Below are 15,517 nucleotides of genomic sequence, written 5' to 3'. Positions count from 1 at the left end.
TTGCGTGGTAATTATGGTTGAGAAAGGGTATAACAAGATGCCAATTTGAGACTAAGCAGGTGGGTTATCTCATGCGGAGTAATCTATGTAGGTGTGTTCCTTACGATGTGAATAGAAAGTTTCTTTTCTGCCAGCGGGAGGTATATGTTGAGACTTGAATTTGAATCTGGTTGAGAAAGATCACTTGATTGTCGCGAGAATAAATGTGAACTTAGCGGATGATTGAGGTAGTTTATGGTGGGTGTTGCATAAGCTTGAGAAGAATTTTCGTTGAACTGACTACAGTATTATGGCAGTAATAAAGTATGGGTATTATGAATTATCGAGTGTTTTGTTCTATGGCTTTGAGCCAAGTGGGGGAGTCTGTTATTGACAATTCAATTCATGGTTATATGTTTAAAATTTAGTTTTGGTCTGAGGTATACTTGTGGGTTAGTTATGACTTGCAGAGGTTGAGATCGAGGGTGACTCGAATAAGGAAATTCATGGATACGAGTTATATTGAACTTATGAATATATGAAAATCATGGAATGAGTGAGTTGTTATTTGTGAAGGACGTAGTGCGCCCAGAGTATGAATTTGATTGGTGGTGTTAAGACTGGGGTACTTCTTTGGGTGTTGTTGTGCTAATGGGGCATGTGTCTTTTGGCTCATTTGGGCGGTGTAATGTGGATTTGAACAAAGGGGGTGACTCTCGAGAAAGTTCTAATGGATTCGAGATTAATATGTAACAATTGAGAATTTTTGGCGGATTTGTTTATGGTAAGAATCTGAGATTTAAGTTGGATGGTGTCGAGACTTATGGCATTTTTGTATATCATTATGGGTTTTATATTTCGGTATCGGGAAGGTGAATGAAACGGCCTTAGACTCAAATAAGGTATTTTCAGAGTGGGTGTTTCGATTGTGGTATTTATAGGGGTAATTATGATGTGGTGAGATCTATAGATGTTTTGGTGGCAATATTCTTAGGTTTTGGTGACCTACGTAGTTTGGTCGAGTTAGAGGAATTTAGTTCTAATAGCTTACTTATGTGTCGATGGATTTCAAAGTATTCTTGACGGTTTGAACCGGATATTTTCTACTGGTGTGGGAAACATGTTGTATATTGTGATTTCCTCCTGGAAGGAAGCGATAGAAAGGTTTATAACTAATCGGGTATGTAATTTGCCAGTAACTCAGAGTTGATAATGAGATTATTGTGCCTTTCACATGGTAGATGTGGTGTGTTGTGCGGGATTTAGATTCACACGCATAAGGTGGCAGTTCATTCTTGAAAGAAAGATCACGAATTTTAAACAGAATGGTCAGTTTCAGATATTTAGAGGAATGTTATAACTGCCCGAGGATCCCTGAGAAGGGTGCGCATTTCAGAAGGCGCATTGTGTTTTGACTTACGGATGTTCATCAATATTGCAGTACCCACCTGGATTATAGACTGCTAATATTCAAATTATTTCTATGTGGCACGAAAGAATTATGAAAGTATTCCTCATGGGAAGATCATGAAAGGAAGACATGTTAGTCATTCTAGTGCTGGAGTTGGGATCAGTTACGGTGATTCATGTGTTTGATGAATTTGGAGACTGGGAGTTCTCAGAAGTATATTATTTCAGGTTGCGGCCTGTTTGAGGTGAGTATTTTATTTTTACTCAGTGGAGGCACTAGTTGCGTTAATTATTTGCGATAGCTACGCGCTATAACTGTGCATATATATGAGGTTTGAGCTAATGTGCGGGCATCAGGGCAAGTACTCATACTCGAAAGAATGCTTAGGTTATGATATGCCTAGAGTTGAATGTTAAGTGTAAAGTTATAACGTTTCTCGTGTTCGTACCTTTGTTGAGAACTATCTGGGCTACATTTGGGGTTTCAAAGAGGTTAATTCCCCTGAATAAATAGGGTAGTTACTATTTTTGCGTTAACTTGCCAATTTGAAGTGTGACACCAGACTTTGCACATGCTTACGCTATGGCGTGTTATATATACCAGTCGAGGAGCATGTGAATCTTATTTCATTTATCACATACATGTGTACTTATTTGATTGCTCCTCTATGATATGCTTGGACTGGAGGCCTGTGACCATCCCTGTCGAATTACGTTATTGGCACGTGAGTTGTCCGTGTGGATCCATATACTGATGTTTTTAGCACGTGAGTTGTCCGTGTGGGTTCAGATATTGATACGATAGCACGTGAGTTGTCCGTGCGAGTGATGTTAATGTGAACTCTAAAAGATATGGTTATTGTTATTAAACTTGTGTATCGGTTGTACAATATATAATGAGATTATAGCATTACAGTTGTGGTGGTGCTTGTTGAACTTACAATACGGTTCTCTACTTTGAGACATTTTCCATTTTAGGGTACAAAGTTGCGCAGTTGTGGATTGAGTTATATTGGTGTGGCATGTCAATAGGATAGTTGTGCTTAATAATATAAGGTCATTGGACCTCGAACGGATACTATCAGGTTGGATTTCGGTATATTGGGAGGATAATATTGAAGGTCGGTATAGAAAGTGATTTTATCTGGGACTACGGTTATGGCTGGATACAGCTTGTTCATAATTATATAGTGTATAGATGTGAGATTCGGGTATTGAAAAGAATTCTAGATGTTAGAAATTTGGCTCCATGATTTTTGGGCTAAGGTTAAATTAATGATTTTCAGTTATGTTGTGTGGTCAGGCCTATATAGAATAGGGTGACGTGACATCACCCCCGGCTACGTGCATGGTAATATGGAATAGTGATGTGGTGGCTTGGAAACAACCTGTACGTTCGAGGACGAATGTATGTTTACATGGGGGAGATTGTAACGACCTGACCGGTCGTTTTGAGAATTTACGCTCCTTTCAACTATTTGAAGTATTGAATAACTTCCTACGAGGTATTATGACTTGTGTAAATTATCGATTTTAGTTTTAAGATATTTCAGAGTTAGCTTGGAAGAATGAACTTTCATGTTGGAAGCTTAAGTTGAAATAGTTGATCGGATATTGACTTATGTGTAAACGACCTCGGATTTAAATTTTTATGATTTCACTAGCTCCGTATGGTGATTTTGAACTTAGGAGCGTGTCCTAAAAATTATTTGGAGGTCCGTAGTGGAATTAGGCTTGAAATGCCGAAAGTTGAATTTTTGGGAAGTTTGACGACTTTTTGATATTGAGGTCGGAATCCGATTCTGAAAATTGGAATAGCTTCATTATGTCATTTATGTCTTGTGTGCAAAATTTTAGGTCAATCGGACTTGATTCGATAGGTTTCGGCATCGAATGTAGAAGTTAAAAATTTCATAAGACTAAAGTTTCAAGTGAGTTCGCACAAGACCCAACTTTGAAAAAGAATATCTACATATATACATATATATGGAGTTATGTGATGATCTACCTATCAAATGAAATATCTTCGAGTCTAGTTTCTAACGCTTCAAACCGTTTGTCATTTGGACATTCCTACAAGAAGTTATGACTAAATTACCAAAGTCTGGAAAAATGCAATTATGCGACCAATTCTGCGATCGCAGAACCATTATGCGATCGCAAAAGTAGTTATGCGGCCGCAAAATGGTCGCAAACCTGTCCAGTGAAACCCATTTCTGGGCATCGATTTTGTGGTGCATTTTGCGACCCGCATACCCATTCTGCAGTCCATTATGCGACCGCAGACCTACTTTCGGAGGGTTAATTTTTCTATTTTCATAACCCGAACCCATTTTGATAAATAGGCTTTGGGACTCATTGTGGAGCAAAACTCTGATATTTTTTAGAGAGAAGGGAGAGTGTTCTAGAGAGAGGAAGAAGCTCAAGTGCTTTGTTCATCAAGATCTTGTTCAAGCTTTGAAATCCAACAAGGAAATACCATAAAATCTTCACCCAAGAGGTAAGGTTCTAACCCCTAGTCTTCAATTTCGAGTTTGGGTAAAGATGGGTGATTAAGAGTATGATTCTTGGGTGTAATATTATAATTTATACATATCAATAAGGTTTATGAAAAGATTATTGAGTTCAAATAGGTATAGATTGGGTTGAAAATGGTAGAAATCTTCAAAGATTTTAATTGAAGATTTGAGGGTCGAGTTGATGTCGGAATTTGGTGAAATTTGTATGGTTGGACTCGTGGTTGGATGGGCGTTCATATTTTGTAACTTTTGTCGGGTTACGAGACATGGGACCCACGGGCGATTTTTGAGTTAATTTCGGATTTTATTGGAAACATTAGTATTTCCTTATGGGATTAATTACAATAATTGGTATTGATTGAATTGAATTAATTGTGCCTAGATACGAGGCTTTCGGAGACCAATTCTCGTGGCAAGGGCATAGCGGAATAAAGAATTACACGAGTTGAGGTAAGTAACACTTCTAAACTTGGTTCTGAGGGTATGAATCCCCAAATTTGGTATGATATAAATTGTTTGGAGGTGACATACACGATAGGTGATGAGCATGTGGACGTGCACCATATAAATTATGTCTTGAATAAATCTTGTACAGTTGTAAGATTAATGAATCATGTTATTATCTGAACATTCTCCACGTGTTAGAGGAATTGAGCTGAGGGTCCTATTAAAGATCATGTTTAGGCTACGTGCCAATATTTTGGGACCCATGAGGTTGTGTTGATGTTGAATTAATTGTTCAAAAATGTATATTTCACACTCGGTAATAATTGTCCATTGTGAGAATATTTATCGGATTGAGCTGCGCAATGCAGCAGGCCATTTGGCTTTATATATGTTATTATTAAATAGACCGGGGCTGCCCACCTGCAGCAGGACAGAATGGCTTATATATTATTATTGTTCTGGATCGGGGCTGCCCGCCTGCAGCAGGCCTTATTGGCTTTACTATTTTATGGATCGGGAATGCCCGCGTATAGCAGGCCTTATAGGCTTTGTAATTATACGGATCTGGACTCCCCGCCTGCAGTAGGCCATATTGGCATTGTATTACGCTTGGGCTGAAGGAGACCCTCCGGAGTCTGTACAAACCCCTAGTGAGCGTAGATAATCATCGATATTCGGGATGGACTTCCCAGGGCATGGACTTGCCTTACTTACTGCTTATATATATATTTGGGATGAAGTTTCCCAGGGCATGAACTTGCCTTACTTATTTGTATTGTAATGAGTGTACCTGGACATGGATCTTGATTTAATTATTTATATTTGGGGGATAAATTATCCCAGGGCTGGATTGGCCTTATACGATACTGAGTGACTCACTGTCAGTCGATGTGTATTTATATACGGGTTGGAACACCCCTGGGCTGGATTGGCCATAAACAGTACCAAGTGACCGGATAATTTGTGACCAAGTATTTACATGAGGTCTTTTTACTGAGATGTCATATGCCTCATATCATGCAGTATTGATCTATTTCACTTGTATTGAGTTTAACTGTTGAACTTGAAAGCATGCCTACATTTCTGTACCATTATATTTACTGGACTGTACCTGCGGAGCTCATCATTTCTTTCAGCCCAGAGGTTAGTCTTGTTACTTATTGAGTTAGTTGTACTCATACTACACTCTGCACCTCGTGTGCATATCCAGGTGCTTTCGGACACAGAGATTGTTAGATTTCAGAGTACTATCAGTTGGAGACTATCAAGGTAGCTGTTTGGCGTCCGCTGACCTTTTCTCTCTTTCCTTTAGTTATTGTATTGTTCTATATTTTTAGACAATGGTTTTTATCAGTCAAACATTGTACTCATATTAGATGCTTATGCACTCAGTGACACCGGGTTTTGGGAGTGTTATATTTGAAATTGTGAGATTTCTTCCGCTGAATTTAATTAATTGTTTTTAAATTTGAAAGATATGGTGGATTATTGAGATTTTCGGCTTGCTTAGTATTGAGATAGGCGCCATCACGACAGGTGAGATTTTGGGTCGTGACAAAAAAAACTAGATTTGGAGGTCGAGTTGTTATCAGAATTTGATAAAATTGGTATGTGTGGACTTGTAATTGAATGGGTTATCAAATTTTGTGAGTTTTGTCGGATTCTGAGACATGGGCCTCACGGGCGATTTTTGAGTTAAATTTTGGATTTTGTTGGAAAATTAGTATTTTTGTATGGAATTAATTCCTATAATTAGTATTCACTGAATTGAATTAATTTGGTTAGATTTGAGATGTCCGGAGGTCAATTCAAGCAAGAAGGCGATTTTGGAATATTGACCTAACTTCAAAAAGGTAAGTATCTTGCCTAACCTTGAGTAGGGGAAATTCCCCTTAGGCATTGAGTCTTATGTGCAATTTATGTAATTAAAAATCATGTACGTGAGGTGACGAGTACGTACTTGGTTTATATATGCAAATTACATTGGTTAAAATCCTTAGACGTCCTTATGTATTAAATTGAAAATTATTGGCACTTATTAAATCCTTTAATTGTCTTACCTAAATCCTTATTTTGTTGGATTTGTTTTTATATGATGATTTGGTGTGATTGCCACCTTGATTTTTATATGAAATATTATTTTGTTGAGTTGTTCACTCCCGGATATATTTGTTAAGATTTTGTGCACATTATGGTCGAGCCATGGGCTCTTTATTGTGAAAAATAATGTATTGTTGAATTTGATGGCGAGTTGTAATATTTGAGCACTTGATGTGTAATATGTGATAAATTGTAGTATTTGAGCACTTGATGTGCAATCTGTGATAAATTATAATATTTGAGCACTTGATGTACAATCTATGATAAATTGTAATATTTGAGCACTTGATATGCAAATCTTTGATATGTTGTAATATTTGAGCACTTGAGGTGCAATTTATGAGATGTGATATTGGCACGTTATATTGTTGGGAAGTTTTGTTCGGGTGTTTGCACGAGATTTCTGCCATGCTATTATTACTATTGATTTCTCTCTCTATATATATATATATATATATATATATATATATATATATATATATATATATATATATATATATATATATATATATATATATATATATATATATATATATATATATATATATATATATATATATATATATATATATATATTTTGTGCTATTGTTACTATTATTATTATGCGCGTGCGGCGAGACAAGACGGGCATTTACATTATTATTGCGCACGTGGCGAGACAAGGTGGGCTATGTCAAGAATTGAATTGAGATGACTTATGATAGCCTGGGGCCATTGTTGTTGTTGCATATTTACTTTGGGACTACGAGGCGGTATCTCGGGAGATCCCCCTGTCTTGCATATTTACTTTTGGGACTACGAGGCGGTACCTCGGGAGATCCCATGTTGAGCATTTACTTTTGGGACAACGAGACGGTATCTCAAGAGTGCCCTTTTGTTGACATCTCTCTATGGTTGCACTTGCCTTTGGTTATTTTGTATTTCCGTGATAGGAAAATCCTTGTGATCTGCCGTGATGTATTATTTGATTTTACTATGTGTTTGTTTTCCCTGTTGTATTATCTTGGCTTGGGCTTTTTAGTACGAGACTCTGAAGATTTATATTCCAGGTTTTATCGATTTTTGATGACTGAGTTATTTTAAATAAAAGAAGTTACTATTATGTTTTGAATTAATAAGTTTTACATCTGAAGCAATAGATTATATGATGTTTTATTTAAATTGAAATATCATTTTTCTTCACTCCAACTATTTCTAAAATAAACTCATTTCTTTGTTGAATTCTTACTCGGTTTAAAAATGATAACCTTACTTTATTGAAAATAAATTAATCGTGTGGATTTTATGTATAGACATATTTGGCACGAGAGTTATCCGTGCGATTGTGATAGAGATACGGGCACGAGGTATCATGTAAATATGAAAGTGGGCTGAGACCCGTATTTTTATGAATATGAGATGAGGTATCACAAGGTAACTTTTATTTGAAAGGATTATATTCAAAGTATTATTGAAAAGAATTATATTCGAAAGATATCTATTTGAAGGAATTATATTAGAAAGAGATTTATTTGAAAGAATTTTATTCTGAAGAGTATTATTTGAGAAGCATATAGGCGAAAGATTTATATTTGAAGGACTTGATTTAATTGGATGTATTTGTATTTATTATTTGTTGATCAATATTAATGGTGTTCTTGTTGCCCTGTTGTGCATATCATTGTTTGATTTGTGTTGCCCTTATTGTTATTTGTTTCCTATTATTTTGTATATTATATTGCACAGGTTATTAGACTAGTGAGTGTCTTGACTGTACCTCGTCTCTACTCCACTGAGGTTAGTCTTGATACTTACTGGGTACCGACCGTGGTGTACTCATACTACACTTCTGCACATTTTTGTGCAGAGCCAGGTATTGGAGGTATCGGACTCAGACAGAGTTAGAGTGTGATCACAAGGATTCAAGGTAGAGTTGTTTGGTCGTCGCAGTATCTTGGAGTCTTTCCATTTTATTGTATTGTTAATTATTAATCAAACAGTATTGAGTATTCGATCATTGAGATCATTTCATGTATTCAGTTAGAGTTCGTGACTCAGTATTACCAATCTTGGGAGGTTGATAGAATTATTTTCCGTTGTTGGTTTTGACACTAGTATTTAATTATATGTTTAAAAAAATTGGCTTGAATTATAATTATAATCGGCTTACTTAGTCTTAGAGACTAAGTGTCATCACGATGCCTGTGGTGGGATTTTGGGTCGTGACATATAGCCACTTTTTAATATGGTATTTAGTTTTTATCCAGTATTTTTAATGCTAAGTAAAAATAGCCATTACTCTATTAAAATTAATATGAAAAAACGTTTTTACCCTTTATTCATGAGTGATGTGTAAATATTAAGGACATGGTGTCCTTAACATTTATGCTGCACTAATGAAGTTAAGGACGCCATGTCCTTAATATTTACAGTGCATATATGAAGTTAAGGACATGATATCCTAAAGTTTAACAACGGAAGGTGTAAATACAGGACACTTTGTCATTAATATTTACACAGCATTCATGAAGTTAAGGACACCATGTCCTTAATATTTACACAACACTCATAAAGTTAAGAACACTATGTCCTTAACATTTACACTGCACATATGAAGTTAAGGACACCATGACCTTAACATTTATACTGCACATATGAAGTTAAGGACATGGGGTCCTAAAGTTTAATAACAGAAGGTGCAAATACAAGTTAAAGACGTTATGTCCTTAACATTTACACTGCACACATGAAGTTAAGGACACTATGTCCTTAACATTTACACTACACATACGAAGTTAAGGACACGATGTCCTAAAGTTTAACAACGGAAGGTGCAAATATAGGACACTTTGTCCTTAATAGTTACACAATATTCATGAAGTTAACGACACTATGTCCTTAATATTTACACATCACCCATGTCTAGCACAGGGGTATTTTCGTTCGGGCAGGTAAAAATTTATTAAGCACTGGCTAAAGAGTAAATACATTTTAAAAAATGGATAAAGAGTAAAGATATCTCTAATTAGTGGCTAGCTATGCACTTCCCCAAAATAAAAAATGATAAAATATATATTTCTTTGTATATACTTGGTTGGCAATGAAATTATTTTTGACCGCCTAATAAATATGTAACTTGCCCTAATAATGATGACATGTAAATTCGCCCCATTCGATGGCCAAACAGACTTGTTTAGGACAACTGACTCGAAAGTCTCCAGAAGAACGGAAAAGTAGCATGCCGCATCAGTATACATTTTGAGTCAACATAAAAGGGCCGCCACTGCATTAAGCTCTTATTATGTGCGGAGTCCGAAGAAGGGGCGGACCACAAGGGTTTATTATAAGCAGCCTTAACCTATATTTTTGCAAAAGATTGTTTCAACGTCTTGAACTTGTGACCTTCTGATCACATGACAGCAACTTTACCAATTTCGCCAAGGCTCCTCTTCATTTTGAGTCAACGAAGAAGCCCACAAATCTTACTACACGAACAAGTACACAGATAGTCATTCTCAGGGATGCTATTTAGGGATTAGTCAATATTTATTTTGTCATAAAATTTTAAATTAAAAATCTCAACTTCAGGACATTTATGTCCTGAAAAATTAAACTGAAAAACAGAAAATTCAAAATATACTGGCTAATTTTTAAATAACAACCCTTTAGAGTGCCTACCTGATGTCATTTACCGTGTTGAGTTTAAATGGGCCACTCCATTATCGGCCCAAATACCTCCACCAACCCAAACGTGACGAACAGGCACAAAATCAGAATTTTAACTGCAATGGCTCATATACTCTATTTTAAAATAGTGTGCAAATATAACACTTAAAAAATTACCTCTTCCGGATAACATTAAGACTCGGGTCTAATATTTGTTCAAGCAAACATTAATTTGTAGCCTGTTTGTGTTATGAATATATTATATTATGGATGTTCATTTAGTACTCCGTTGTAAATAAGCTTCCTGAAGAAGTTTATCCATATGAGACTTCGCCATAAATATGTTTATCTATTTAGTACTCTATTGGAAATAAGCCTCCTGAAGAAGCTTATCCTTTCGGTACTCCGTTATGGATAAATATTACCCATGATAGAAGATTATCTATATCTGGCACAACAGTTTAGAGCAGCAGCTTACAAGCAGCTTACACAGCAGCTTACAAGCAGCTTACACATCTATAAATAGAGGAGAATTCAGTTCATTATGTACATAAGTTTGAAGTTTGAATAATATATCAGTTTCTCTCTATACTTGTCTTTACTTTACAGTCTTTATTTTATAACACGTTATCAGCACGAGACTCTGCCATCTCGAGAAAATACTTTGAAAGTATCAGAGGTACGAACTTTCTTTTTCTAAATAATGTCAAATCTTTCTAAACTTGAGTTTGTAGCCCTGGATATATCGGGCAAAAGCTACATGTCTTGGGTGCTTGATGCCGAAATTCATCTTGATGCGATGGGTCTGGCAGACACCATCAAAGATAAAAATTAGGCATCAAACCAAGACCGTGCCAAAGCAATGATATTCCTACGCCATCACCTTGATGAGGGCCTGAAAATGGAATATCTTACTGTTAAAGATCCAGTCATACTGTGGAGTAATTTAAAAGATAGATATGACCACCTGAAGATAGTCGTTCTTACACAGGCACGTTATGATTGGACTCATCTAAGGCTACAAGATTTTAAATCTATCAGTGAGTATAATTCTATTATGTTCAAAATTATTTCCCAATTGAAACTATGTGGTGATAATATTACTGATCATGATATGTTGGAGAAAACTTTCACCACTTTTCATGCCTCGAATATGCTCCTGCAGCAGCAATATCGAGAGATGGGATTTAAAAAGTATTCTGAACTTATCTCACATCTTCTTGTAGCCGAGCAACATAATGGGCTATTAATGAAAAATCATGAAAGCTGACCTACTGGTTCTTGTCCATTCCCTGAAGTGAATGAGACGAACTTCTACCAAGCTAAGCGTGGAAGAGGACGTGGCCCCAGTCGTGGTCATGGCCGTGGTCGGAGAGGAAACTCTAATCGTGGTAATAATAATGCACCAAAGAACCCTCCTCACCACCAGCAGTGGAAAAGGAAGGAGCAAAAGCATGAAGCGATGCAAGCAGCAAAGCCAGAAAATGCATGTTATAGATGTGGAGGAAAAGGGCACTAGTCACGTACATGCCGTACGCCAAAGCACCTGGTTGAGCTATATCAAGCTTCCTTGAAGAAGATAGAGAAAAAGGCTGAAGCAAATTTTATTTCTGAAGATAATTTAGACTTCATGCATTTGGATGTAGCTGATAACTTTGCACTCCCAGAAGGAGAAACAAGTCATGCGATCGGTAGTGAATTTGTAGAGATGTAAATATTTTAATTTTTGTTATTTGTAGTAGATAGTATGGTTATGTAATTGTTGTACATAAATAAAAGTTATGCTTTGATAATAATGTTTACTATCATATTTATTTTGTTTATGTCATTTTGAAAAATATGGATAATCCTCAAATTATATTTGGATCAAAGACCAATCATGAAGATATTTGTGTAGTTGATAGTGGAACAACTCATGCCATATTCAAAGATCAGAAATACTTTTCTTATTTGCATAAGAAAAAAGCAAATGTTTCTACAATTTCTGGTAATATAAGTTTGATTGAAGGCTCCGGAAGAGCTATTGTATTTCTGTCTAAGGGAATAAAACTTATTATCGACAATGCATTGTACTCCTCCAAGTCCCGAAGAAACTTGTTGAGTTTTATAGATATCCGCCGAAATGGGTATCATGTTGAGACAATAGATGAAATGAATGTGGAATATCTTTCTATTACAAAGAATATTTCTAGCCAGAAATGCATTGTAGAAAAGTTACCAACTTTATCTTCTTGCTTATACTATTCAAAGATTAGTACAGTTGAAGCACACTCTATCGTAAACCAGAAGTTTACTGATTCAAATACTTTTGTGCTTTGGCATGGCCGTTTGGGCCATCCTGGATCAATAATGATGAGACGAATTACTGAAAATTCGAGTGGGCATCCATTAAAGAACCTGAAGATTCTTACAAATAATAAATTTTCTTGTGATGCTTGTTATCAAAGCAAAATGATCACTAGACCATCACCAATGAAGGTTGGCATTGAGTCCCCTACCTTTTTAGAACGTATACATGGGGATATATGTGGACCTATTCACCCATCAAGTGGGTCGTTTAGATATTTTATGGTCCTAATAGATGCATCTTCAAGATGGTCTCATGTGTGCCTATTATCATCTCGCAACCTGGCATTTGCAAAGTTATTAGCCCAAATAATTCGATTAAGGGCACAATTCCCAGATTATCCTATAAAGGCTATTCGCCTTGATAATGCTGGAGAATTCTCATCTCAAGCTTTTGATGATTACTGCCTATCAGTTGGGATAAAAGTTGAACATCCTGTAGCTTATGTTCATACTCAAAATGGTCTTGCAGAGTCATTCATTAAACGGCTGCAATTGATAGCAAGACCACTACTTATGAAAACAAAATTGCCCACTACTGTTTGGGGCCATGCTATCTTGCACGCAGCACCACTTATCCGTCTCAGACCAACGCATTATAATAAATATTCTCCGTCACAATTAGTTTTTGGTCATGAACCAAATATTGCCCATCTAAGAATTTTTGGATGTGTTGTATATATGCCAGTAGCACCACCACAGCGCAGTAAGATGGGCCCCCAAAGAAGGTTAGGAATATATATTGGGTTTGAATCACCCTCTATTATTCGCTATCTTGAACCATTGACGGGAGATTTATTTACTGCTCGATTTGCAGATTGTCGATTTGATGAAACAAATTTCCCACAATTAGGGGGAGAGAAAAAGGAAATCAAAAGTGAAATTGTGTGGAAAGTTTCATCATTATCTCACTTTGATCCACGTACCCTTATATGTAATCAGGAGGTCCAGAAGATCATCCATTTGCAGAATATAGCAAATCAAATGCTAGACGCATTTACTGATTTGAAAAAGATAACTAAGTCACATATCCCTGCAGAGAATGTGCCTATCCGAATTTATGTCCCAGCAGGACCATTTATTAGCATGAGAGCTAGTGAACCTAAAGCACGCCTGAAGCGTGGTAGGCCTATGGGTTCTAAGGATCGAAATCCTAGAAAAGAAAATCGACAAATGATCAAAATGATATTATGAAGGGATCTCCTGAAGAGACCCAAGATCTGATTAGTTATGAGATTCCTGAAGAAATCAATAAACCCGAGACTCAAGTGAGCGAGGAACTTTTAATAAGTTCTACTGGTGATAGGATTAATTTAAATCGATCTGAAATAGTGGTGGATAATATTTTTGCATGTAATGTTGCACTTAACATTATGCAAGATAGTGAAGATTTTGAACCCCGATCTGTCGAAGAATGTCAACAAAGATCTGATTGGCCAAAATGGCAAGGGGCAATTCAATCAGAATTGAAAGCACTTGCTAAAAGAGAGGTCTTTGGACCAGTAGTCCAAACACCTGCTGGTATAAAACCAGTTGGTCATAAATGGGTTTTTGTGCGAAAAAGGAATGAGCAAAATGAAGTTGAAAGATACAAGGCTCGCCTTGTCGCACAAGGATTCTCACAACGACCTGGAGTCGATTATGAAGAAATATATTCACCCGTTATGGATGCCATAACATTTCGATATCTCATCAGTTTAGCCTTACGTGAAAGGCTTGAAATACATCTAATGGATGTGGTTACAGCTTATCTGTACGGGTCACTTGATAATGAAATTTACATGAAAATCCCTGAAGGATTTAAAATGCCTGAAGCATATTCAAAACCTCGGGAAATGTACTCAATCAGATTACAAAGATCTTTATACGGTTTAAAGCAATCTGGGCGCATGTGGTATAATCGCCTCAGCGAATATTTGCTGAAAGAGGGTTACATAAATGATGTTATTTGTCCATGTATTTTTATAAAGAAAATGGCTTCAGAATTTGTTATACTTGCTGTTTATGTTGATGACATAAATCTTGTTGGAACTTCAGAAGAGCTCCAAAAGGCAATTGAATATCTTAAGAAAGAATTTGAGATGAAAGATCTTGGGAAGACAAAACTTTGTCTTGGTCTGCAAATTGAACATTTAGCAGACGGGATCTTTATCCATCAATCTGCCTATACAGAAAGGGTCTTAAAACGCTTTTACATGGACAAAGCGCACTCATTGAGTACACCAATGGTTGTTCGATCACTTGAAGTGAATAAGGACCCGTTCCGACCTCCAGAAGAGGATGAGGAACTCCTGGGTCCTGAAACACCCTATCTCAGTGCAATTGGTGCACTTATGTATCTTGCTAATGCTACAAGGCCTGACATAGCATTTTCTGTTAATTTACTAGCAAGATATAGCTCTTCTCCTACACGGAGACATTGGAACAGGATTAAGCATATATTGCGATATTTAAAGGGAACTCTTGATATGGGTTTGTTTTATGCTAACAAAGATAGTGCAGATCTTGTTGGTTATGCAGATGCAGGTTATTTATCTGATCCCCATAAAGCTAGATCTCAAACCGGGTACGTGTTTACATGTGGAGGTACTATCATATCATGGCGCTCCACAAAACAATCTATTGTTGCTACTTCTTCAAATCATGCTGAAATAATAGCTATTCATGAAGCAAGTAGGGAATGCGTATGGTTAAGATCAATAATTCATTTTATTCGAGAAAAATATGGTTTGGAATGTGAGAAAAGACCCACAATTTTATACGAAGACAATGATGCATGCATAGCCCAATTGAAGGGAGGATTTATAAAAGGAGATAGAACGAAGCACATTTCACCAAAATTATTCTACACACACGATCTTCAGAAAAATGGTGACATTGATGTACAACAAATCCGTTCAAGTGACAATCCGGCAAATTTATTCACCAAATCTTTACCAACTTCAACTTTTGAGAAGATGGTATACAAGATTGGAATGCAGAGACTTAAATATTTGAAACAAGGTTTTCATCAGGGGGAGTAAAATATGCGATGTACTCTTTTTTCCTTATTAAAGTTTTTTTTTCCCACA

The sequence above is a fragment of the Nicotiana tabacum genome, chromosome 2 (genome assembly GCF_000715075.1).
Source record: "Nicotiana tabacum cultivar K326 chromosome 2, ASM71507v2, whole genome shotgun sequence".
NCBI classification, from domain to species: domain Eukaryota; kingdom Viridiplantae; phylum Streptophyta; class Magnoliopsida; order Solanales; family Solanaceae; genus Nicotiana; species Nicotiana tabacum.
This window is presented reverse-complemented; position numbering follows the sequence as displayed.